General features: G+C 43.0%; 1 protein-coding gene across 6 annotated transcripts in view; it reads left to right on the top strand.

The window, feature by feature from the left end:
• Positions 1 to 26300, top strand: part of CDH4 (cadherin 4) — a 794671-nt gene that overhangs the window by 165487 nt on the left and 602884 nt on the right. The window lies entirely within an intron of this gene.

Below are 26300 nucleotides of genomic sequence, written 5' to 3'. Positions count from 1 at the left end.
TTGGATCCTAGCTTCTGAGCTTTACTAAAGAGACACAACTGAGTTCTCAAAAGATGTCTTGCTGTGACTTCCTGCAACTTCAGATGAACTTACATATCTGAGCATTTTGCACTGTCTGGAATTGAGATGAACACCCAACGTCTAAATTCTAAGCATTGGTTATAGTCCTTCAAGGAAGTCTGTCTCCTCTCTTCCTCCCCACCTTCCAACACTGCTTTTTAAAAAGGCTTTGTTTGATCTGTTGTCTCAAAGAAGTGTATTATAGCTAATTACTCCACAAAGAACTTTCTCTTCCGGGAGCCTTTTTTTCCTTTAAGTATCACCTCACAGGGGGGAAGCCGTCTTCATTTGATTTGATTTCACTCCAACCTACAACATAGCTTTCATCAAGATGTGTCTCTCAAAAGATGTGATGGGAGCAGTTGGTGGGGGGAAACGAGGCACTTAGGCACTTAGATGTTTCACCCCTTTCCCTTCCAGCAATTCACCCACACCAACACCACTTATTTAGGTGTTGATTTCCAAAGACATGGAGGAGGGTAGTGGGAATGTATAGCATTAGCCCTGCCCTCTCAGTTCCGCTGTGCCTGCAGGCACTGTCTCTTAGCTGATAAAAGGACATGGGTGGCACTGTGGTCCAAACAACTGAACCTCTTGGGCTTGCCAATCAGGAGGTCAGCAGTTTGAATCTGCTCGATGGGTTGAGCTTCCATTGCTATGTCCCAGCTTCTGCCAACTTAGCAGTTCGAAAGCACACCAGTGCAAGTAGATAAATAGGTACTGCTGTGGTGGGAAGGTAAATGGTGTTTCCCTGAGCTCTGGTTTCCGCCATGGTGTTCTGTTGTGCCAGAAGCGGTTTAGTCATGCTTGGCCACATGACCCGGAAAGCTGTCTGTGGACAAACACCAGCTCACTCGGCCTGAAAACGAGATGAGCGCCACACCCCATAGTTGCCTTTCACTGGACTTAACTTTTCAGGGGTCCTTTACCTTTAAACACCTTAGCTGATACCTAGCTGGCTCAGTCAGGACTCTTATGGCAAACCTGGGTCTCCAAACTAATGCAAAGCAAGGTAGAGGGGATTTGTAGCATAAAAGCAGCAAGAAGAAGGTTGTGCTTTAATGCTTCGCCCTCTAAGTTTCCCTTGCAACCTCCTCTCCTGTGTTGCTTTTCATGATATCATGGCAAAGTTGCTTCTGAAGCCTCAGCTGGAGAAGAGAGTTCAGTGGTAAGTGGGGCTGGGCAAAGGTTAAGCCTCCTGCTGTTTCTCCTCCACATTGCAGCTGCATGGTCACAGAGACTTGGGTTTGTTTCTGAGCACCGCCTTCAGGAAGGAGCTGGATATCACGCTCTATTCATTTGCTCCACTGTGTAGAGTTAACAAATCATTTTGTTTTAGGCCATTTGCTTCCTCGACGCCCTGTGTGGATTACAGATCAAGAGAAGGCAATGGGCCCTATGTTGTTAAAAGAGCAATGAACATGGAAAGTAGTTAGCAAACCCACCAGCTGTGCCCATTTAGCCTGTGTGGCATCTGTTTTTGTGCTTTCCGTTCTCTCTGCAAGTTGCTGCTGCATACTAAGCTTGACCCTGATGCTGGAGTCCACCAGGCAAATGTACCTCTTTAGCTGTAATATACCTCTTGTCTGTCTTGAAAATGGAAATGTATCTAAGATAATTGAGTTTTAGCCTTTTAAGTATGATGCATGTGTTATTTACTAAGGGCAATAACACTAACATCCTAACGCATTGTAGCTTACTGTTGATCTCTTGCCAGTGGATTTTATGGTATCTTTATGTATGGGTTAAAAGCAGAGGTTTTTTTCCAGGGGGAACTCACAGGAACTTAGTTCCAGCACCTCTTTTTAAAGAAAAATAGCACTGCTTAAAAGGGAGAGGTCATCCTTACAAACAGCAAGTAGAAGGTGATTCTCGCATCAAGGAAAATAATAAATGTCCCTTCTACCTCCAAGGATTAGTATCAGGACCCAATCTGTTCCATTCTTCTTTCTGTTAACGGCATTTTAAAATAACTGTCAAGATATTGGACAACGTTTATTTATAAAGCAACCATTTCGCTTTGTTCTATGCACCGATTGATTAATTAATGAATGCACCATTAATTAAAGAATACATGTGATCAATGTAATCATTGATATTAAATATTTGATTACTCTACTCCGTCCTAATACTGTCAACTCGTGGATCTGCATAAGTTAATGTTCATCTTTTTCCCCACATGGAGGCTTAGGGGAGACAAAATGTTTAATAATCTAACATCTTCAAAAATTGCCTGCCCATCAAAATGATGAGTCAAGGCTATTTCTTGAATAGGGATAAAAGTTTGAGTGTCACTGACATGAAGTCAGGCTTTTCCTGGAATTAATGAATCTGGTCTGTGGGAGTTAAGATTTCCCTATTTTCCCCTCCTGGGAAATTGTCTGTTTTGTAAATTCATTAGTAACAATAAAAGAATGTCAGATGAAACAAAAAAAAATATAAGGCAAGCTGGGAAGTTTCAAAAGTTTTTATCTTTCTTTACTATATACAAGTAAAATAAACATGCTGACTTAGATCACTCTAAAGGGCATAAGGACAGCACAAATTGCCCTAATTTGCATTACAAATTTCCCTGGAAAAATTCAATTGAAAATTTCCCAGAAAACACACCGCTCCTTCTGTGCAAATATATGCAGAAACTTGCCCATCAAAGTAGACACTGCTGGAGATAATAAATAGCACAATATTAAAAAGTTATGTGGAGCCTTTTCTTTAGTTCTGCTTCCAGCTGAAAATCAGTCCCCCCCCCCCCTAGGCTAACTGGCCTTTGTGAAGAAAGGGCAGGAGCCAAACCCAGCTGGATGGGACCTCCGGACACTCTGGGCCAGTGCTCTGCTCTTACTGGCCAACCCGGTGCCTGTGGGGAGTCCAAAAGCAGGACATGAGGCCACTGGCCCTCTTCCCATCTGTGCCCCGCAAGAACTGGCACAAGATTTCTAATACTAGATATTATGTAGGCTTCTTGCCATTGCAAACCAAAACCTCCATGAACGTGTCTTAATTTCGTTTTCAAGCCATCCACATTGGTGGCCATCATTGCATCTCACGGCAGCAAATTCCATAGTTTTAACTGTGTGCAGAAGTACTTTCGTTTGTCTGTTCTGAATCTTTCATCCTTCACCTTCATTGGAGGATCCCTGGTTCTACGATTAGGAGACTCAAAGGGCTGGAGCAACTTAATAGGGGAATTGCTCCAGCCCTTTGATAATAATTTCTTTAAATGTATTTTGTCGGGTTTTTTTTAAAAAAAAATATTGTCATTTTATGTTGCGAACCGCCCTGAGATCTATGGATATAGGGCTGTAAACAAATTTAATAAATACATTACAGTGGTACCTTGGGTTACAGACGCTTCAGGTTACATAACCCAGAAATAGTACCTTGGGTTAAGAACTTTGCTTCAGGATGAGAACAGAAATCACGCAGCGGTGGCGCAGCGGCAGCAGGAGGCCCCATTAGCTAAAGTGGTACCTCAGGTTAAGAACAGTTTCAGGTTAAGAACAGACCTCCAGAACAAATTAAGTTCTTAACCTGAGGTACCACTGTAACAAGAACAACAACAGGTGCGCCATCTTGTTCCCAGAAGTAACCAACCAAGTGCCTATAGGAAGCCCGTCTTGTAGGACCTGAGGGCAACAGCACTCGCCCTACCTGTTATCCTCAACAACTGGTATATGGAGGCTCACACTGCCTCCCAGTCATTTTGGTTGCCCATTCTTTCAACCAACATCTTCCCTCAGCAGTTCCCTAAAATAACCTGGCAATATATGAAGCTAGAATGTGCAGCAGCAGGAGCGAAGGGAGAGATAGAGATAGAGAGATCACAGCTGCTTCTCTTTCATTTTGCTTTTGTGGCGGTCCCTTACTTCACTTCGAATATCTTCTCCCCTTTCAAAATGAGAAAAAAAGGGTTCTCTTTGGCTTCAGGGTGCAACTTTCTCACTGTGTATTAGAAAATGATATTGTGGCAACTGATGGGTAGGGTCTCTAAAGAAATATATTGAAACAATAAAGTTTCGGTGCCTGGTGCTGTCAGAGCTCTGCTGTACTTTCCCCCCAGCAAGTTGAATTCCTAGAGGGGTTGTAATGGGTTTCCTCCTTTCTCTAAAGAACAATCAGCTTTGCCCATGCTTGCTGGCTCCATTTGGATCTTGAGTCTCAGGTTCTTTGTGTTTTTAATTCAGGAGCTTTCCATTACCATAATTATCAGCCTGTGTCAAGGTGGGTAGCATGGGGAGTGTTATTTAACAAACTCATTCTATCGGTGCAAGGATTTCCACTTGAACAATGGAACCCCCCCCCCACACCTCACGCCTGTGCACCCCATAAACCTTCTAGACAAGATTTGGGGACGGCATGGGACAAGTTCCCTTCCCAATGTTGTTCCCATCATCCTTGACCATTGACGATGCTGGCTGGGGGTGATGGGAACCACAGTCCAACAACATCTTAACAGCACCATGTTGCTGGCCCTGTGTATATGGTGTACATAAAAAGCTCAAAAGAAACACTTTGAATAAGTATTAATAAATGTAATATTTTGGGACCTCTACGTATGCGAGAATTGTTTTGTGAAATAAGACTTTTTTTGTTTTATTTCCATTTCACAAATGAGCAGACAACAAGGGATGTTTTATTATGCTTTTATATGTTTTGGAAGATGCCTAGATTGGGTGGAGAAACCCTGGCAGATGGATAATAATAATAATAATAATAATAATAATAATAATAATAATAATGTGCAAATCTAAATCAACTGGCTTTTGGCTCTTTATCCAACATGGTCTTAATCATGACTCAAGCTGAGTAGATATTTAATATTGAGGAACCAAATGCATTAGCAATATGATGATTATTACTATTTAATATCATTATTAATCTTACATGTTTGCTGGAACTGAACTGATGCTATATGTCAGCCCTTGACTGTTCTGGAAACCAGAGTATGAGGTCCCAGTCTATCTCAAGCTGATGTTCAGTGGCGCCGGATTACATCCCCTTACAAATTGTTAGTGGTGATCTTTAGTCTGGGATTTATCTACGTCAACAGTGCCCTTTCCCTTCTCGGCAGCTCCCATTACCAGTTCACGGCAAATAAAATAGAAGCAAAAGGAAACTAAGTTACACCACTGAAATTAAGGTTGTAGGTCAAACTACTGAAGCCAGCTACAAAATATTCTGTATCCCACAGTGGCTTCCCCATGAATTAACTTGGGGAAGCTGTTCGTTTGTTGTCTCACCTCCCAACCTAAACTATGGGGTACAAAAACACTGATTGCCATACAAGGATTATTGTAGACATTACTATCCTTCCTTTAAGCCTCCCCCCCCCCCAGATTACTCTCAAAATAGGAACAGAGGGGGGAAACATAATTAATATTGCAAAGTATGCAACAGTATACTGGGTGGTATACAATTATTTATTCCTCATGGTAGACCTCAATCAGTCATTAATTTCACTAGGTCTACTCTGGAGTATGGCTAAAATGGGATATATATGGGGGGGAGAGTGAGCACTTCTATACCTTTCAAACCCTACTAGAGCCCTCCAACATGAATTTCAGAAAATTTAAATCTTGCTCACAAATTGGATGGCATAAAAAAGACAAAATATCCCAATAAATTCTCTCATCACACACACACACTGCAAGATTCAAACAAAGCAGAATGCCTGGGCAAATTCTAATACAGGATTGTAAACTACTTTGAACATTTGGAGAATCCTCTTTAAATGTCAAATTCTGCTTATTACTTCCTGCTCTTGCCTGGAGATCCATCACAATACTGGAGGAGGAGTTTTTTTTTAAAAGGATGTCTTCAATTTTCATTTCATTACTACTCCTATTTATTAACTCTATACTGTACTGCTTTTTGTCCAAACAGGCCTCTAAGCCGTTTACAAGTATAAAAATGCATTCATTAAAATGAATGCATCTGTATTTAAAATACAAAATATAACAACACTGATAAAACATTAAAATAGAAACATCCATAATTAAAATATGCTGTAAAGCATTCCCATTAAACCCTCAACTAATTAAAATGGGAGGACTCAATTTGGGAGATTTCATATTTTAACGTGTCATCAAATAAATGCTTATTTGGTGTTTGTGCTCTTAAACCAACAACCGAGATAGCCACAAAATCCTCAGTAACACTGTTAGGAAGCAGGAAACGCATTGTGTGAAACTGGACTGGAAGACTGATTATATCCCGCTGCGTTTGTTTTGGCTGTGGTTGTAGAAGCCAGGGCATCCACTGTTCTGTGATTGTCTGCAGCAGGAAGCCAGCCTTTTCATTTATCTGAGTTCCATACTCTGGTCTCACACCTGTTTGGTTTTGTTGAGCAACTGTGCAGGCAAGTTAATAGCAATAAGGCTAAAAACTCTGCTTGTGGAATGGAGAAGGGCGGGCAGAGGCTAGGGATGGTTTCTGTATCGGAGGTCATTATCGGGGATCATAGTGAATCGCTTGTCATATTGAGGACAACTGTCAGGGGAAAAAGAATTAAAGATTCAGAGTAAAAGAACAAACAAACCATAGGTGTTTCAGAGCTGGATGAAACTCAAAAGGGAGGTGTGTGTTTTATTTTGGAAGGACTTAAAAGCTACATTGAACAGGATAAATTCTGTTAAATGTTAATCATCTTCTAATGCTTGGAATAATGAATGGGTCCAACAAATAGTCATACCCTTCAGGGATGGAGTGATTATGTACCAATTCTTGTCATGGAAGCTGATTTTACTGGCTAATTCTGTTCATTGTGTCCCTTTTATTTCATGGGGGGTGGGAAACAAGAAAGACGTTAGGGCAAAACGGAGACAAATGAAAGCGGCTGCAACTAAATGAATCAAATGTCAGCCCAAAGAATAAATAGCAAAGCAAATGTAATGTTAATTAAATGTACAATAATATTCTGGGTTGTGTCCATCTGAGTTTTACTCAGAATAGACCCACTGAAATGAATGCAGCTAAGGTGGTCATGTTCATTATTTTTGATGGGTGGGGCTAGAATTAGGACCCAACTTCAAAAGCTTAATAACAGAAAATATTGCAGTAAAGACATGATGGACATTCTTGACTCTTCTTATTCAAAGGCCGTTTTAAAAAGGCAAACTTGACTATTGATATTTGTGCAAAGGTCATGTATTATGGTTTCATTCCATGCCTTCCTCCTTCAGCAAGGATGGGCAAGCCTGTGGCCCTTGAGATGTTGCTGCACCAGAGCTCCCCTCTTCTCTGAGCATTGGCTATGCTGGCTGGGGCTGATGGGAGCTGGAGTCCATCAGCATCTGGGGGTAACCTGGGGGAAGCACAGGTAACCCACCTAGAAGCTCTGGCATTCCTTCAGCAGTGACTTAGGGAGTAGCGACTGGTCTGAGGTCATCCGCTGAGTTTCTTTGCTTGGTGGAGATTTGATCTCTGGTCATTGTAGAGGGGAACTCTGCCACTTTATCCCAGGGTAGCCAAAGTGGTGTGCCCCAGATCTAATGGACTACAACTCCCATCTTCCTTGACCATTGGCCAGGCTGCTTGGGACTGGTGGGGGTTGTAGTCCACAGTACCGCATTGGGGACCCAAGTTATCCACTGCCCCACCTGTCTCCTCAGCTTTCCTTCTGTTTATGTGACTCAATATGAGCAAAGGATATACTAATGACAGAACGTTAGCCCATCTAGCTCAGAATTGCCCCTTTCCAGTTTGTGGGTTAAACCACAGAGCCTAGGATTTGCCGGTCAGAAGGTCGGCGGTTCAAATCCCCACGATGGGGTGAGCTCCCATTGCTCGGTCCCTGCTCCTGCCCACCTAGCAGTTTGAAAGCACGAAGTGCAAGTAGATAAATAGGTACCGCTCTGGCAGGAAGGTAAACGGCATTTCTGTGCGCTGCTCTGGTTCGCCAGAAGCAGCTTAGTCATGCTGGCCACATGACCCGGAAGCTGTACGCCGGCTCCCTCGGCCAATAAAGCGAGATGAGCGCCGCAACCCCAGAGTCGGTCACGACTGGACCTAATGGTCAGGGGTCCCTTTACCTTTACCTAGTTTGTTATGTACTAAGCTTGGACCCTAGAACAATAGGCAGGTATAATAATAATAATAATTTATTATTTATACCCCGCCCATCTGGCTGAGTTTCCCCTAGGTAGGATCCTAGAATGCAACAACTGATTGGCTTGCAGGAGAAGACCAATCAGGCTCCAAGAGGGAAGCAGAATCAGCCTATTAGGCTGGTAGGATCGTAGAATGCAACAACTGATTGGCCTGCAGGAGAAGACCAATCAGGCTCCAAGAGGGAAGCAGAATCAGCCAATCAGATGGGACTCATTGTGTAAATAATGTATATAAAGGCCTGAGGTTTGGGGGGTGGGATTCAATCACTGTTTTACAAGCTGCAATAAAGAGCATGAAATCACTGCAGGACTTTGAGTATATTTCACAGTTGGAGGCAGCTCTTCAGCTCAGGGGAAGCTGTGGCCCTCCAGGCATTGCTGGACTCCAGAGTGCATCAGACCCTGCCTGGTGTGGCCAAAGATCAGGCATGGAGGGAACTACAGGCTGGCAACATCTCAAGAGCCTCAAGCTTCCTGCCCATGCTTTGCTTGAAGACCTATGTCCTTTGGGTGGAGATGACAGGAACTGAACTGGAGATCTCCTGTGTGCTGTGCATGTGCTCTAGCACCAAATTATGCCTCCCCTCTCCAATTGTAGATGATACCCTCCCCCCACAAATCCACATAACGGGTCTACAGGAACAGTCATTTTCTGAAAGTTGCCGTCTCTCTGAGGAGGAGGAAGAGTTTGGATTTGATATCCCGCTTTATCACTACGCGAAGGAGTCTCAAAGCGGCTAACATTCTCCTTTCCCTTCCTCCCCCACAACAAACCCTCTGTGAGGTGAGTGGGGCTGAGAGACTTCAAAGAAGTATGACTAGCCCAAGGTCACCCAGCAGCTGCATGTGGAGGAGTGGGGAATTGAACCCGGTTCACCAGATTACGAGTCCACCGCTCTTAACCACTACACCACACTGGCTCTGTGGTGCTGTAAACATTCTTTGAAAGAAATGATTCTTTTGAATAGTAAGGAGGCAGAAACAGCTTGGACCTTAAAACGCACACAGCGTTTCCCGACTTTATTGAAATCATAATTCAAAGCTAGTGTTTCAATAATGTTGTTACACCAAAGATGATTTTAGTAATAACAGTAACAGCAACTGCTACTATTACTGTTGTTGTTAATAATAATCAGATATTAAACCCCCTTAATAAGAGGGCTAAATGTAATTACCACATAAAACTTACTGTAAAACAAGCTGTGGTGGAGTTGGTAGTATATTAAACTAGTGAGTTTTTCATTACACAGATTAACTGTCCCCCTTATCAAAGCTTTCTGTTCATTATGTTTCCTGAATCGCTGCTTCATAGCCCCCTTCCTCTGTATTGCAGTATCCTTGGAGAAAGGGAGAGAGATAGAGAACCCTATGTCATCAGGCATTATTCCTTTACAACACACACCTTTTAATTACCCTTGTTGTTAAGTTCATTACAAATTAATTCCCTTTAGAAAAGAAGGGGGGAAGGCATGGTGGTGGTTGAATCATATCATCTGATTAACGATACGTGAGTATATCCCTGTAAGCCCACGACTTATGTACATTTAACTTGAGCACATTCAGCTTCATGCATGTAGCAAAATAAAAATAAAATTTAAAAAAGGTAGCAGGGTTTCAGGAAAAGATGGCATTGGCAATCCTACCCACCATTGAACCCAATGGGTTTTGACTATATGCAATTTTAGATTTAGGTGCAGCCTGCAAATCGTAACCTCTGTGTAAGTTGCGGGTTTACTGTACTAAGCCAGTGCTGATTTCTTTGGGCTTTGCAATTAAATAGGGTTGCCATACGTACTGAATTTCCTGGACATATCCAGAATAGTGCAATCACAAGAAGTGTCCAGGCAGAAGTCGACAAAATGTCTGACGTATGGCAGAGTCATCAGTGTCGTTTTTGCCAATTTTCTTCTGAAATAGCTCGGAAATGTCCGATTTCTTTGCTCCAGAACGTTGCCCTCCCAAAAAAAAACCTCAACAACTTTTCTGTGGCAACCTTAAACTACTCTGCAGAGATCAGTGTATATAACCTGTCTGGGCAGGAAGAAATATGGGACTGTATCTAGTGCTAGTCCTACTCAGAGTAGATCCATTGAAGTTAATAGACATGACTTAAGTCAGGTTTTATTCATTTCAGCGCGTCTACCCTAAGGAGAACATGCAGCATATATGACTTGTGGCTTCTGCAGGTGACTTTAATGTGGGCCTGGAGAAATTCACAGAGGATTGTCCTGTTAGTGGCCAATGGAACCTTCATTGTCCAAAGGTGTCATGCCGCTAAACACTGGTTTTTGAAATGGAGGCAGCAGTAGAGGGCTGCTGCCTTCTGGAGATACTGTTGATCTCCCTGGATGGATCTGAAGGCCCTGCTATGAGATATGAGATGCTGGATGAGATAAATTTCTAACCTTTGGGACCTATGGCCCTTGAAATGCAGGACACTGTTGTAAATAAAAGAAGCTGTAACTTTTATTTTTTTAAAAAAAGAACAGATTGTACTCTGGTAAAGGCACTCAAGGAAGGCATGGAGTAGAAGTGTTTAATGGTTATTGTAATTGTATTTGTTGACATCTGATGGGAGGGTGTTCCACAGGGCGGGTGCCATTACTGAGAAGGCCCTCCACCTGGTTCCCTGTAACCTCACTTCTTGCAGGGAGGGAACCGCCAGAAGGCCCTCGGCACTGGACCTCAGTGTCCGGGTTGAACGATGGGGGTGGAGACGCTCCTTCAGGTATCCTGGGCCAAAGCCATTTAGGGCTTTAAAGGGCAGCACCAACACTTTGAATTGTGCTTGGAAACATACTGGGAATCAATGTAGGTCTTTCCAGACCGGTGTTATAGGGTCTCGGCGGCCGCTCCCAGTTACCAGTCTAGCTGCTGCATTCTGGATTAGTTGCAGATTCTGGGTCACCTTCAAAGGTAGACTGCATTGCAGTTGTTGTTGTTTAGTCGTTTAGTCGTGTACGACTCTTCGTGACCCCATGGACCAGAGCACGCCAGACACTCCTATCTTCCACTGCCTCCTGCAGTTTGGTCAAACTCATGCTGGTAGCTTCGAGAACACTGTCCAACCATCTCGTCCTCTGTCATCCCCTTCTCCTTGTGCCCTCCATCTTTCCCAACATCAGGGTCTTTTCCATAGAATCTTTTCCTCTCATGAGGTGGCCAAAGTATTAGAGCCTCAGCTTCAGGATCTGTCCTTCCAGTGAGCACTCAGGGCTGATTTCCTTAAGAATGGATAGGTCTGATCTTCTTGCAGTCCATGGGACTCTCAAGAGTCTCCTCCAGACCATAATTCAAAAGCACCAATTCTTCGGCGATCAGCCTTCTTTATGGTCCAGCTCTCATTTCCATACATCACTACTGGGAAAACCATAGCTTTTACTATATGGACCTTTGTTGGCAAGAAGAGGTGTGGCCGGGAGACAATCCTGAGGGCCAGATAGAAGGTTTAGAGGGCCACAATGGGGTCTGAGGTTCCTCAACCCTGGATTAGAGGGCGACACGTGGCATAACGTGTCATTGTGGCCTCAGGCTCCCCGTTTCTCTTGGCGATGTGGCCGTCCTCCCCGCCCCCCGAACGAGATGTGTGTAGATGTGGCTGCTTCAAGTACCACCTGTAGTTAAACAGCTGCTGTTCTCTGCAGAGCCCAAGGAAAGCTCTGTTTTTCCAATTACAAATGGAGGAATCCACAGGGCGATATTGAATTAATTGACAGTCAGCCATGCATGAGTAATCCTGCACTTCGAAATGTAAATAACAAGTCCTTCGGAACAGTTAGAATAAAGATTTTTTTTTTTTGCGTTTATTGAAATTAATTCAACAACCAGAGCCGTGTCTGTACACAGGGAGAGAGGGGGGAGGGGAAAAGAAAACCCGCCAAGATGATCATTAAACAAGCAAATGGGGGGGGGGATTCAAAATGCCATCTCTGCTGAAGAGAGCTGATTTGAGTGCTATTGTATGTCTATGTGTGTGTTTAAGGGGCGGGGGGGGGGAGAGTCATTGGTAAATTAATTGACTTTTTTTCTCCTCTGCTTTAGCATTTAACTGCTTTAGCACCGCCACCGAAAATGGGGAGAAAAATGGGCTTTAAATGGTTTTACTTAATTAATTACATGGCTAGGTGCCTAATTTAAATAAAGTGGTTTGATTTGTTAATAAGTTCCTTAAATTAATTGGAAAAGAAAAAGTTTGAGCATGTTCCTAATATTCCTGAAGTTTAACGTGGTCTATTAACTACCCCTGCTGTTAAAATAAATCAGTACCGTTTGTTATATGAAAGCTTCTGCTTTTTAGAAATAGTCTTATTTCATTTTATTTTATTTTAAAGATATTCTACCTTAAAGCTGTTTCTGTTTGATCCTTTGAGCGACTGCAGGGGCCTACGGGCAAGGCTTTGTGTATGCTGCGATTCTGCCCAATTACAGAAAGATCAGACTGAAGGTTTCTGGTGCTCATCTCACCTTTATAAGAAACAAAGCTTTCGTTCTTTTTTATTTCTTTAAAAAGCAAGTTTCTAGCCCTCATTGTTTTGAATATTTGCATGCAAGGATGTGGGCAAAGCCCAGGGAGAAAGGACAGTGCAGTTTTGTTCCCTTGTCTTCCCCTTATCTCCATGATTAGCTAAAAAAGTATTTTAAAAATCAGTAATAATTTAAGAATAAAAAAATTGGAAAAGATCTATTAATGCAAATTTGCATAATAATAATAATAATAATAATAATAATAATAATAATAATATATTACTTGCCCTTCACCTTAAGATTCTGGAGCAGGTTACAACAATGAAAACACAATGTAGACTACAAAAAATTTGATAACTTTAGCACTATAGTTTTCTTGTGCTGTTGGTGTGGCCTAGCCTACATAAAACCTGTGGCATCCTTGAGCTGTTGGTGGCGCTGACTAGTGATGTTAAATTCTCGAAAATAATCTTTTGGATTATTTTTGATTAATAAGAATATTAGAGAATTTTCATGTAAAATTGGAGAATATTCATTTTAATGCATTGAAAATGATATTATTTTAATGCATGGAAAATGATATAATTAGTTAATATAAATGTTTATTCATGGGTAAACTTGTTCAGATGGCAACCAAAAACTGTACAGATACTTTTATTCTATGGGGCAATGCAGTGAGTTAGATGTGCTGTTACATATAATTATATAGGCCTATTCAGTGGTGTCCAAACTTTTTTCAAAGAGGGCCAGATTTGATGAAGTGGAGGGTCGTGAGGGCTGACCAAAGGGCTAACTAAAGTTGGCTTTTTTCAGGATTGAAACCAACTGGCGGGCCAGATTAGGCCCCCTAAACATACCTAACCTTTAAGTGTATAAAGCATTACAGCTACTTTCTGTAAAAAAAAATAATAATATAAAAAGCACACTGTATGGCCAAGGGTATAGAATTGCTAAGAATAAGGTCACACCAAAATAGAAAAAAAACAAAACTATTACATATAGTTGAAATACATACACATTTTCATCAAATTAAATGAATAGCACTTCTAAACCTTTTTTAAAAAAAATGTTTTCTGTAGCTTACATTTCAGAACGGCCAATGGGGAATGACACAATGCCCAGTAATGTAACTGGATAAAATAATAATAATATCATTATTCATTACTTACACTGGCGATATCTCAGCATGAATTATTATTTACTAGATTTTTAAAATGTGGGTTGTAAAACTGGTTCTTACGTTAGAATTTACAATTTGTGGAGAATATTCTCTGGAGAATTTTCTAGCAGAGAATGTTCTCACCTCACATCACTAGTGCTTACTGCTTCTGTCTATCTTTGGGCTGCCCCCTCCACCCTACACAGTTGGGTCCAGCCACCATTTTAATGTCCCATGGTGTCCCATGATGCTACCACAGGCTGCTGATACATAGCAACCTACCTTATGGTCAGACCATGGATCGATCTAGCTAAGTATTATCTACATGGATTGGCCGTGGCTCTCCAGGGTTTTTGAGGCAGTGGACTTCTCTGGTTTTGGCTGTAAACCTGAAATCTTTTGGGTAGAAAGCAGATGCTGTACTATTGGTAGAGGGCAGGCCCACCAGAGGGAGCTGGCCTTACTGTGTCGAAGTCTAGCATGCAGCATAATGGACTTCTAGAGTTGCAGTTGCCACATATAACAGTGGTATTTGGCAGAGAAGTCATGAGATTTGACTTAAGAGGGTGGAGCAGCTGCACATTGGTTAAGGAACAGGGTCAAGGGAGAAGGGAGCCAAATTACTTTGGGGGTTGGCTGTGCAATACAGTGGATGATACTGGCAGAAGCCATTATTGGGTGCTGCTGCAACTTGCCAATTCAAGTGTCCTAGTGGCTTTTTATTTCCATGTTGGCCTAGCAAGCAAAACTGTGCATTAGAAGGCAATCCTATAATTTGACAGGTTGTCCCACCCCCCTCATTTAGCTACTGTTTAGAAAGCTATGTTGTTGTTGTTTAGTCGTTTAGTCATGTCCGACTCTTTGTGACCCCATGGACCAGAGCACGCCAGGCACTCCTGTCTTCCACTGCCTCCCACAGTTTGGTCAAACTCGTGCTGGTAGCTTTGAGAACACTGTCCAACCATCTCGTCCTCTGTCGTCCCCTTCTCCTTGTGCCCTCCATCTTTCCCAACATCAGGGTCTTTTCCAGGGAGTCTTCTCTTCTCATGAGGTGGCCAAAGTATTGGCGCCTCAGCTTCAGGGTCTGTCCTAATGAGCACTCAGGGCTGATTTCCTTAAGAATGGAGAGGTTTGATCTTCTTGCAGTCCATGGGACTCTCAAGAGTCTCCTCCAGCACCATAATTCAAGAGCATCAATTCTTCGGCGATCAGCCTTCTTTATGGTCCAGCTCTATGGGGCATAATTTGGGGGTTGTGGAGTCAGGTGGCTTGTTGATTTCATTAAGGCCCTCTACCCTCGTCCCCATAATTTAAGCCAGGGTACCCAACGTGGTTCCCTCCAGTTGTTGGTTAGGCTCCAACTCCCACCAGCCCCACCCACCATCAGGATGATAGGAATAGTAGTCCAACGACATCTGGAGTGCACCACGTTGGGTGCCCCTAACTGAAACCTTGTTGGACATCTAGTTCATTGTTAATTCCCTTTGTGGAGCAGAAGATGCGGTGAGTGCCACAACCCCAGTCTACCATGCATGTAAGAAGTGCCAAAAGAACATCTTGCCTTGGGCTGTAAGCCCACATTGCCCAAATGCAACAAAGTACTCAGGTGGCTTCTGAGAGGGTTGAACCTTTGTGCGCCAGGCAGAGAAAACCGGCCGGGCAGAGTCTGTCCGCGGGGTCTCTCATTTCACTGGTTTTTTTTTCTGAGAGTTATGCAAATCGGGTTGTCGCATTTGCTGCAGGCACTTTTTATTGCCCAGATTAATTTGATACTGTTTCGGAAAGGCGTACGCTTGAATATTTAACAAAAGCAGCAGTGCAAGTGACTAGACAACATTAAAAATATTGCTCTTGCATAATTTATGCCCGTTGACGCTGTTAGCATGCCTCACTTCATCACCTGCTTATGTGGAGACCGCTAGACGCTTCCAATCTCATTAAGCTATTTATTCATTGTAATGAATGGTTTTTAATGCACTGTGTCAGGGTTACGCCATGCTGGACCTCTTAAAAAAAACAAAACCCGTCTTACTTTACATGTTTCAATGTTTGCACAAATTAATACTTTTCATTACTGCCACGATGGTTGAGCTGACACTGTTTTCCACATTAATCATGTTTGTCGCAACTTCATCCCACTCTCCTTCTGTGCTGAAATTCTGAAGCGCCTCACTTTTGGACAGGAATTTTGGAATTGTGCTGCTTTGGCCTTCGCATGAAATGTACATGACCTGAGGCGGGGTGATTGTCGCTCATATTTTACATGGCCTGAAACAGACACGGAGGAAACAGGAGAGGGGAGAACCTCAATGGGTACTAGGAAACAATTCATTATGAAGAAAGTAAACAATGTTGGCCATAGAATCAGAGACTTGGAAGGTGTCCTGGGGTCATCTACTCCAACCTCCTGCAAAGCAGGAATCTCAGTTGAAGCATCCATGACAGATAGCCATCCACCTTCTGCTTCAAAACCTCCTGTGGAGTCTACAACCTCCTGTGGGAGACTGTTCCAGAACTGTGGTTGTTTTCTTTAACCTATCTCCTGGGACTTCATGCATTCCAGTTTTGTCAGAAGACAAGAGGAGGGAACCTCAGGCCCGATCCTGATTATGGCCTTCCAGTCTTCTTCATCAGGCCCCCAGAAATCTCCCCGGGTCACGTCACTCAGACTGAGAAAGGTTCCTTGCCTCATTCAGAAGAGAACACTGCTTCTGCTGTTTCCTAGTTCTTGTTGATATCCCCTCCTCTCTGCTTATTGGAACTGCTATCCGTTTTTTCCTCTTTCCCCCAAAGAGCCATTGAATCCCAGTTGAGGTAGAATAATAGATTTATGAACTGAGGAGCTACTAACTTCCACAAACTGGATCCATAATTGCCCTGATCAGAGTTTTGCTGAATGAAGGGGGCAGGCAGGCAATGTTCCCCAGTTGCACATGCTGCCTCTCTGTGTCCCCTTAAAAGCTGCTCCGGAAAATTGGGGGTTCCTTCAGAGCAGCATGAGAGGAAGGGGAGAGGAATTGGTGAAGATTTATTTACCACATTCCTCCGCTTTCCTCAAAGGAGCTCTTCCCCAGTTTACCCTCACAACAACCCTATGAGGTAGGTTAGCCTCAGAGACCATTACTGGCCAAAATCACCCAGGTGGTTTCATGGCTGAGTAGGGATTTGAACTCCAGTCCCCCCAGGTCCCAGTCCAACATTCTAACCACTATGCCACGCTGCCTCTGGCTCCCATGCCCCTTCCTTCAGTGGGAATCCTCAAGCACATCCAGTTCTGCCAGTCTCTCTCTGATTAAACCATAGCTGGAAAGGAAGGGCTGCAAATTGAAGGAGGAAAAAAGAAAAATCTTTATGGCAGTAAAACAGAGAATGCAAACGTAAACAGATTCAGACTGCTGATGTTTCTCCCACTGCTATAATCAGTTAGCATTGTTTGCACTTAATACCTGTTTTTAACTGCTTCAGATAATTCATCCTGAGTGCCAAGCTCCCTTATGATAAACATTTCTTTTTGCTTAGGAGAGATTTTTCTTGGTTGGGGCGGGGGAGGGAATAGATCAAAACACAGAGTATATGAAACTGATCTGACATAGGGTGGATTTAATTTTGAGAGAGAGAGAGCTCTTGTCTGTTATTCATTTTGGGCTGACGTTCTCTGCCTGCGTATGCACACCCTAGCTGCATTCACACTGCGGTCTATTCCGTTTCCCTGACATTTCTCTAACTATTACTCTGCACACTGTAGTCGAGTTTTCACGTGATGTAAACGTGGCACATGGAAAATGAATGGAATGGAATATAGTGCAAGTAACATTTCCCTGTTACTTGGTAGCTCAGCCTGAGATTTTTGTATTTTTGCAAATTTTGACAAACGTTTGCTTCCCATGGTCAAAAAAAATTATATCAAATAAATCTTAAATTGGTGTCCCTCACAGATGTGGGACCATACTGTGGTGCCCCAAAGTGATACCACCTTGTTCTCCTCATGTAGAGACCCTTTTGCTTCCCAGTGCCTCTCACATCTGTCTCCAGGTAGCCCAGGTGAGGAAATCCTTCTCCTGAGAGAGATTAACTTTGGGCTGCTAGAGCAGCCACATCCTCTGAAGCCTTCAAGGCCCTGAAATTCAGGAATAGAGCAGCAGCTGGAACGTCTATAAGACAGGTTTGTCCTTCCATCATAGCTCTTGTATGTTTCAAAATATAAGCTGCCTCAGGACTGTTGATTAGTACATGGGTCCTCATCATCAAAATTTCATTTATTTAACAGGACTCATTGCAGACACACTCCAATAAGGCTTCCATCAGTTTTATGGAAATATTTTGAAATGGAACATTTTTCAGATGTCTTAAGTTGATTGGGATCTGAGTTAGCATGACTGACTTATATTTATAAATGAAAACAAGGCATGTACACCATCTCAATTTTGAATGCTGCATAGATATTTCAGAAGTGGCAGAATGTAGCCCAAAGTAGTTGAATTGAAATGCTCAATTGGGGAGTCAGTTAGTAGTATGTTCAAATAAATACAGCATTTTTGTTCTGAAGTTACTGTTGTTGGAAACATTTCAATTAAAATTAAATCTGGATAGCATTCACTACCCTTACATTGTTTAAATAATACCAGCAGCGGGAGGGATGAGAACATTGAAAACTATTAAGATACTTTTTTAAAAAAATGATGCCATGCTTGTTTGTAATTGATTCCTTGGCTAAGATAGAATGTGATCCTCAAATTCACCTCAAATACAAGACAGGCATTTATAAGCATTCTTATGTTATGAACAGTATATGAATGAATTGTAGAATTTGAAGGGATGCCCAGTGCCATCTAGTCCACCCCCTGCAATGCCTATCCGAGAGAGAGAGAGAGGGGGGGGGCTGTAAGGTTGTTTTGTGAAGTGCATGAAATAAATAAATTGCATGCATTTGTTTCAGAAATTATAAAACTCTCTACCTGAGGAAAACACCAAAGCAATATATAAAAATGAAATATAAAACCCAACATAAAATTGCATTAAAACATTGAAAAACCCTCACAAAATTTCAAAGAACTGCCAATATAAAGTAGACTAATTTGGTAAGGCTTGGGAGGAAAAGGAAAGCCAAACAACAACAGTAATAATAACAATAGGAGGCTGTTTCGAGCCTAGCGGTTGCCCAAGGAAACCAGGTTGCCCTGGTTACTAGGAATAGTGTTGCAGAAATGCACAATTTAGGTGGTGTATAAGCTGGACCAAAACTATTATATAATTACATTTGGGCTTCCTGTTCAAATGTGGAACCTTGCCTTCCAATAATTTTTGCTTCTTCCCCTCTTACTTCAAAGAGCTAGCTATCCCTGTTCTGCAGATTATTTTAGGTGATCCAGTTTTTGTTTTGCAGCTATGTATTTTATTCTTTTATTTTATTTTATTGCTTTTCAGCCAGTGGGCTGAAATGACCTTCAGGTGCCTTCTCTGTTTTCCCCTCCTAAACTCCTTTTAACACAAATGTGTACTGCTGTTTTAAGTATGCTTCTGTAACTCCTAGGTCTGTAATATGAAGCAACCTTGAGTGTAAACTGGAGAGGGCAATAAGAATATAATAATTAGTGCATTATCTATAAGTCTACTGTTCAGAGATGCAATAATTCATCGGCTGACTTCATCCATAATATGGCACACTGTGAACTTTGCAAGCCTTTCATTCTCTCTGAGGAAGCTGGGTTTACTATATAGTCAAACAAACAAAGAATACTGTTTCAATCAACAAGGAGACAGAAGACAATTCCTCTAACTTGTTTGCACAGACAAATTCTGGCAAGATTGTCCTCTGGATTTAAGTCCAATGTCTGAAAGAGAGAAAGAAAAAATTATAGATTTCTTTTTTAAAGCTTTTGTCTGTTGTCTGCAAAGTCTCGTCTGCTTCTTGCTGTTGTGGAACCGATTTGTGTCTCTTTGTTTCCATCTAATTTGTTTCAGTTAGATGCTTGCTTTCTTAGCTTGCTTTTTCTAGTGGAAAGGTCACTGGGGGTCTCCTTTTTTGAACCCAGCATTTGATGATGTGGTTGCAATTTGACCATTATATGCCATCTTTCCCCGATGTGATGAAGAAAAAAGGCCTTTTGAAGAATGCACAAAAATATGGATGACTATTATGGGTCCCTTTTTTTGGTGAAGAATAGAAATAGTTTGCCCCTTAGACAAGAGACTTTTCAAGCTGTGTGAAGAAGAAGAAGGAGATATCTCACTTTGTATGAAAAGGCAGAGTTAGGCTGCCCATGTTGACAGAGACACAAGCCCCAATGATGTCAATGAAACTTACTCCCAATAGTCACCAAAATGGTTTCCTCCATAGACTGCTGGACTCCAGTTCCTATCAGCCTTAGCCAACACAGCCAGTGGTGTGGGATGATGGGAACTGCAGTCCAGCAACATTTGGAGAGCTATACAGTATTTAAATACAGGCGTTTACAGTGCATGAAAGCTCAAGTAGAAGCTGGAAATTAACAGTCAGGGGAATGTCATGAAAATGAAATAAACTGTCATGTGAACGCAGCCTCAGTAGCTTGTCAGAATCCTGGTAACCCTGTTTCTGCTGATGATGGATTAGCTGAGGCACTGCTAGTACAGTGGTACCTCCGTTTAAGTACTTAATTTGTTCCGGAGGTCTGTTCTTAACCTGAAACTGTTCTTAACCTGAAGCACCACTTTAGCTGCGCCGCCGGAGCACGATTTCTGTTCTTATCCTGAAGCAAAGTTCTTAACCTGAAGCACTATTTTTGGGTTAGCGGAGTCTGTAACCTGACGTGTATGTAACCTGAAGCATATGTAACCTGAGGTACCACTGTAATGACCCAGGAGGGCTACCTCTTGGGTTTGAAGGTCTGAAGGCAGCCCTGTTTAGGGTAGCTTTTAATATATGGTGAATTATTGCATTTTAATGTTTTGTTGGAAGCCGCCCAGAGTGGCTGGGGAGACGCAGCGGGGCGGGGTATAAATAAATTATTATTATTATTATTATTATTATTTATTATTATTCTATAAATAATAATTCCAGTGCTATTGCAGGAAATTAAGGAAGTAGCCAAATGATTTCTCCACAACTCAGCCTGTTGCGGACACAAGCTTTCAGGGCCAATTGCCCACATGGTACCGGAAGAGGAAGAGAAATGCAAGATAGGGTGTCATTTTCTTTGCCATACTGTGCTAGGGCAGTATGCTTTACCTGACCAGTCTGCTTTGCCATTTTCACGTCTTGCAAATTCCTGAGGGGAAAGTATGAGTAACAACTTCTGCAGCTGGAATGAAGAGTGTTGGGTGTAAATAAAGGCACCACATTCCTTCAAAATGGCTGTAAGATGGGAAAGGAGGGTTGGTGATGTTTTTAAGGAGGAAACTGCAGCGCTCTTTCCATTTTGTACACTTCATTAAGACCTCTAAATATCAAAATATTCAAATAGTGTGCAATGAAAACAGAGAAAAATACATAAAACAAAACAGTAAAATGTCATTGGAAAAATCCAGACATGTTTGCAGCATATACTGAAAGCCCCAAATTGCAGGAGCCTGGTGATCAGTCCCCAGAATTTGCAGGCTGGGAATGTCCCATGTCTGAAATGGCAGAGAGGCTCTGTCAGCTGGTAGACCAGGATTAGCCAACCTGGTGCCCTTCAGATGTTGTCAGACTCCAGCTTCCTTCAGTCTCAGTGACCATAGCCAACAGCTGGGGATGAGGGAAGTGGAGCAAGCTGGATGCCCCTGGTGTAGACAGTACACAGCTAGATTACATTAACCATCATGGCTTTCCCCAAAGCAACCTGGTAACTGTAGTTTTTTAAAGGATGTTGAAAGTTGTTAAGAGAGCCCCTGTTCCCCTCACACAGCTCAGACCCTCCAAGTGTCCCTATTTTCCAGGGACATCCCTGATTTAGAGAAGCCATCCCAGTTTCTGATTTGATCCCAGAGTGTCCCACTTTTCCTTAGGCCGTCCATAATCTATTTTCATTGGAGAAATGTTGGAGGGTATGGATTTATCCAGCCCCGGAGCTGTCTGAAGGTATAGGGAAGTTTTTTTAAAAAATTGTTTAATGTTTTATTATGTTTTCATATATGTTGGAAGCTGCCTAGAGTGGCTGGGCCAACCCAGTAAGATGTGTGGGGAATAAAGAGTAAAATTATCATTATGGAATGGGACGTCCCTATTTTCACTGGAGAAATGTTGGAGCTACATTTCCTAGAGTGGTTTAACAACATATCCCTCTTCCCAGAGAACTCTGGGTATTGTAGTTCTGTGAGGGGAATCAGGGTCCTCCTAACACCTCTTTGCACCTTTAACAAACTACAGCTCCCATGATGCTTTGGAGGAAGCCATGACTGTTTAAAGTGGTATGATACTGCTTGAAATGTATGGTCTGGATTAGCATAAGACAGCTTCCTAGGCTGACACATTTCACCTTCCAAAACTTGAAGGAAAGAAAAACAGAAGGAAGACGAGAAATGTGTTGGCTATTTGCATGTAGCTCTGTTGGATATTCCTTGAATGTTTTATATGGAAGTGGTCCTCACATTATTCTTCAGTTGAGTGAATATAATTCAGAGAAAAACTAAATATACTGCTATGGGGTTACGAAAATATTGAGTATCCTTTTTGTAGGCTTTCTGGTTCTGGAGAGTCCTATTATTAGCTCAACAAGCCGAGTTTCTCTGCATATATTTTTATATTTAAAATGTCTTTGTATTTAACATGTATAGCAAAAAAGCCTGCCCCTGCGATCCGAGTGCAGATCCTCTGCTCCCACGTTTTGTAGGAAATGAAATTGCCTCGGATATTAAAATTAACACTTTTTAATAACAGAAATGTGATACCATCCATTGAAGTCAGGCTTGAATTTATCTTAGGACTGTATATGTCATGGCCCGGGAGTATTTATGGAGTAGTTTTAAAAGTTCATTAAACTCAAGAGATTAGATATTGCCCTGAGCAGTGCTCCATAAAAGAGAAAAAATATAGTGCTATTACTTGGTAAAATGTTGTGCTATGTTGTTAATTTAACTCCCCTGAGTTCTCATCTTCTGATTCAAAAGACATTTCCTCGTGCTGTTAAATTTGACATTTTCAAAGAATCCCGGCCTGTGTCTCAAAAGCTTTCACCAGAAATTCAATATTGCACGTTTATTTCTGAAGGGGGAAGGAGGGAGGGGGGAGAGGACAGTCGCTTCAACCTACAGTTCCTTGGAAATGTCAAGCACATTGCTCTCCGCCATTTATCTCTCTTCCTTTTTACTGTGTCACTCGAGCTACTGAAACCTGATTATTCGCCCCCGCCCGCCTTGCAAAAACACAGAAAAGTCACAGGTAGAAAGCAGGGTTGGGGAGCACTTTTGAGTCTACAGGTCATGTTGCCTTGGGGACGTTGCTGTGGGGACAATCTCTTGGAGGAGCTGCCTACAAGCAGTGGGTGGTAGCTGCGGCAAAGGACTCCAGGACAACCGATGCAACTCTTTCCTTCTCTACTGCAGTCCAACTGCACTAAATGACAGAAGCTTTTGGCTCCATAGATCCACATCTCTTCATCCAAGCAAACAGAGGCATCATCCCAGCTCAAGGCAGGCAGAAGCATTCAGAGAACACAGAGAGTAGGCTTGTGAGGGGTGTGGCCTGGTGAGGGTCCCTTGAAAGGCTTCCTGCAGCCCCCAGACCTGATGTTCCCGAACTCTGGTGCATCAGAAAATGTCCAGGCATTTGTATCCTAGTTACTAAGACCAGGAAAGGGACACGGGTGGCGCTGTGGGTTAAACCACAGAGCCTAGGACTTGCCGATCAGAAGGCCGGTGGTTCAAATCCCTGTGACGGGGTGAGCTCCCGTTGCTCGGTCCCTGCTCCTGCCAACCTAGCAGTTCGAAAACACGTCAAAGTGCAAGTAGATAAATAGGTACCACTCCGGTGGGAAGGTAAACGGCATTTCCGTGCGCTGCTCTGGTTCGCCAGAAGCAGCTTAGTCATGGCGGCCACATGACCCGGAAGCTGTACGCCGGCTCCCTCGACCAATAAAGCGAGATGAGCGCCGCAACCCCAGAGTCGGTCACAACTGGACTTAATGGTCAGGGGTCCCTTTACCTTTACCTTTACTAAGACCAGGAAGCCTTCTGGGCAGAGATGCCATTGAACCTCGGCACTCTCAGGCCTGGATGCAAACTCTGGGAGCACATAAATAATAATTCATAATAATTTTATTATTGATATCCCACCCATCTGTCTAGGTTTCCCCGGCCACTCTGGGTGGCTTCCCGCAGAATATAAAAACCTAATACAACATCAAATGTTAAAAAAACCTTTCAACACAGGGCGGCCTTCAGATGTCTTCTAAAACTCAGATAGTTGTTCATTTCCTTAACGTTTGATGGGAGGGTGTTCCACAGGGAGGGTGTCACTGCCGAGAAGGCCCCCTGCCTGGTTCCCTTCACTTCTCGCAGTGGGGGAAACATCAGAAGACCCTTGGAGGTGGACCTCAGTGTCCAGGCTGAATGATGGGGATGGAGGTGCATTTTTCAGGTATAAAGGTACCCCTGCCCATACGGGCCAGTTGTGTCTGACTCTAGGGTTGTGCGCCCATCTCACTTAAGAGGCTGGGGGCCAGCGCTGTCCGGAGACACTTCTGGGTCACGTGGCCAGCATGACAAGCTGCATCTGGTGAGCCAGCCCAGCACACACGGAAACGCTGTTTACCTTCCCGCTAGTAAGCGGTCCCTATTTATCTACTTGCACCCAGGGGTGCTTTGGAACTGCTAGGTTGGCAGGCACTGGGACTGAGCAACAGGAGCGCACCCCGCCATGGGGATTCGAACCGCCGACCTGACGATCGGCAAGTCCTAGGCGCTGAGGTTTTACCCACAGCGCAGCGCCACCCGCGTCCCTTCCATTTTTCAGGTATACTGGGCATTAAAGGTCAGTACCAACACTTTGAATTATGCTCAGAAACGTCCTGGGAGCCAGTGAAGATTCTTTAGGACCAGTGTTATATGGTCTTGTTGGCCACTCCATAGGGCTTACCACCAGAGAAGAAGTGAGCATTGGAAACACCCCACATTATTATCCAGCTGTGATTATAATTACCCAACCCGAGGTGGAGGAAAATCCTCATTTTGTTTCCAAGGGAATCTGATCAAAGCAATGGGTGGCTCACCAGTCCTTACTTCTGGGTCAAACCCTTTGCAGCCTGCCTGATTGCCTAGATCTGATCCAGCTGGCACATCTGGAAACTGTATACACACTGCGTACTGCCATCCGCCAAGGAATACCTTTGAGGAATGTATCATACTTTTCTGTGTATTAGATGAGTTTCCCCCCTAAAAAAATTATGTTCAAAAATGGGTGTGTGTGGCTTATACATGGTCAGTGCATATTGGTGATGTGGGATTGGTTGCTGCTGATAGCCGTGTCATGTTATTGGGACAAGGGCTGTGATTGATTTGTTGTCACTGCCGCAATTAGGTGGGCGATTGGCAGCTTTTGGCAGTGAGGGAATAACTGATAGGTGGCTTTTCAGATGGGTGAGTGATTTTCAGCAATTCCCCCCCCCCCACACACAAAAAGAGCTCAACAACTCTGGCCAATCCTCCGCAAAGAAAGCTCAACAACTCTGGACAGATTCCCCCCATTTTCCTAAGTTTGAGTCCCCCAAAATAGGGGGCGTCTTATACAAGGGGGTGTGTTTTATATGGAAAAGTACGGTAAGTCAGTTTTTACTTTCACTGCTAAGAGGCAACTGAACTTGTGTGTGTGTGTGTGTGTTCTGGTGCAAAATGGCTCCTGAATCCAGAGAACCCCCTCCACCTCAGCCCTATACAAATTGCGTTCAATTTACCAGGGTACGAAGGGGTGGCTGCGAGAAGAAAACCAGGCAACAACACATCAGGGTCAATTACTGGAATGCAGAGTCCAGATAGTTTCTTGGATGGAGCCACACTTTTACATTTCCAGTGGATGTCTGAGAAACTAGTCATGTTTAGTTCCAGAGAGAGAGGGGAAGTGGTGAGCTTCTTCATCCTATTTTTTTGAATGTTCATTTAATCCCCCCACCCAGCCTAAGGTTTCAACTTCCAAAATGTTGTTGGGGGTTAGGAAAACACATGAAGACTCTCCTGAGCTCCTTGGTGAATGGACAGGACAATATTATTGTTAGTGTTTTATAATACAGTGGTACCTCGGGTTACATACACTTCAGGTTATATACGCTTCAGGTTACAGACTCCGCTAACCCAGAAGTAGTTCCTCGGGTTAAGAACTTGGCTTCAGGATGAATACAGAAATCATGCTCCAGCGGCGCGGCAGCAGCAGGAGGCCCCATTAGTTAAAGTGGTGCTTCAGGTTAAGAACAGTTTCAGGTTAAGAACGGACCTCCAGAATGAATTAAGTACTTAACCCGAGGTACCACTGTAATAATAATTGATGAGGAAAAGGACGATCTGTCATTTAATGTGTGTTTTTTTGTAAATGGACAGACACAGGTGCACTTACAAGAATATGA

The sequence above is a fragment of the Podarcis melisellensis genome (genome assembly GCF_964234715.1).
Source record: "Podarcis melisellensis genome assembly, chromosome: 6".
Classification (NCBI taxonomy): Eukaryota; Metazoa; Chordata; class Lepidosauria; order Squamata; family Lacertidae; genus Podarcis; species Podarcis melisellensis.
The sequence above is the reverse complement of the archived record's forward strand: the minus strand, read 5'-3'. Positions and strand labels throughout refer to the sequence as shown.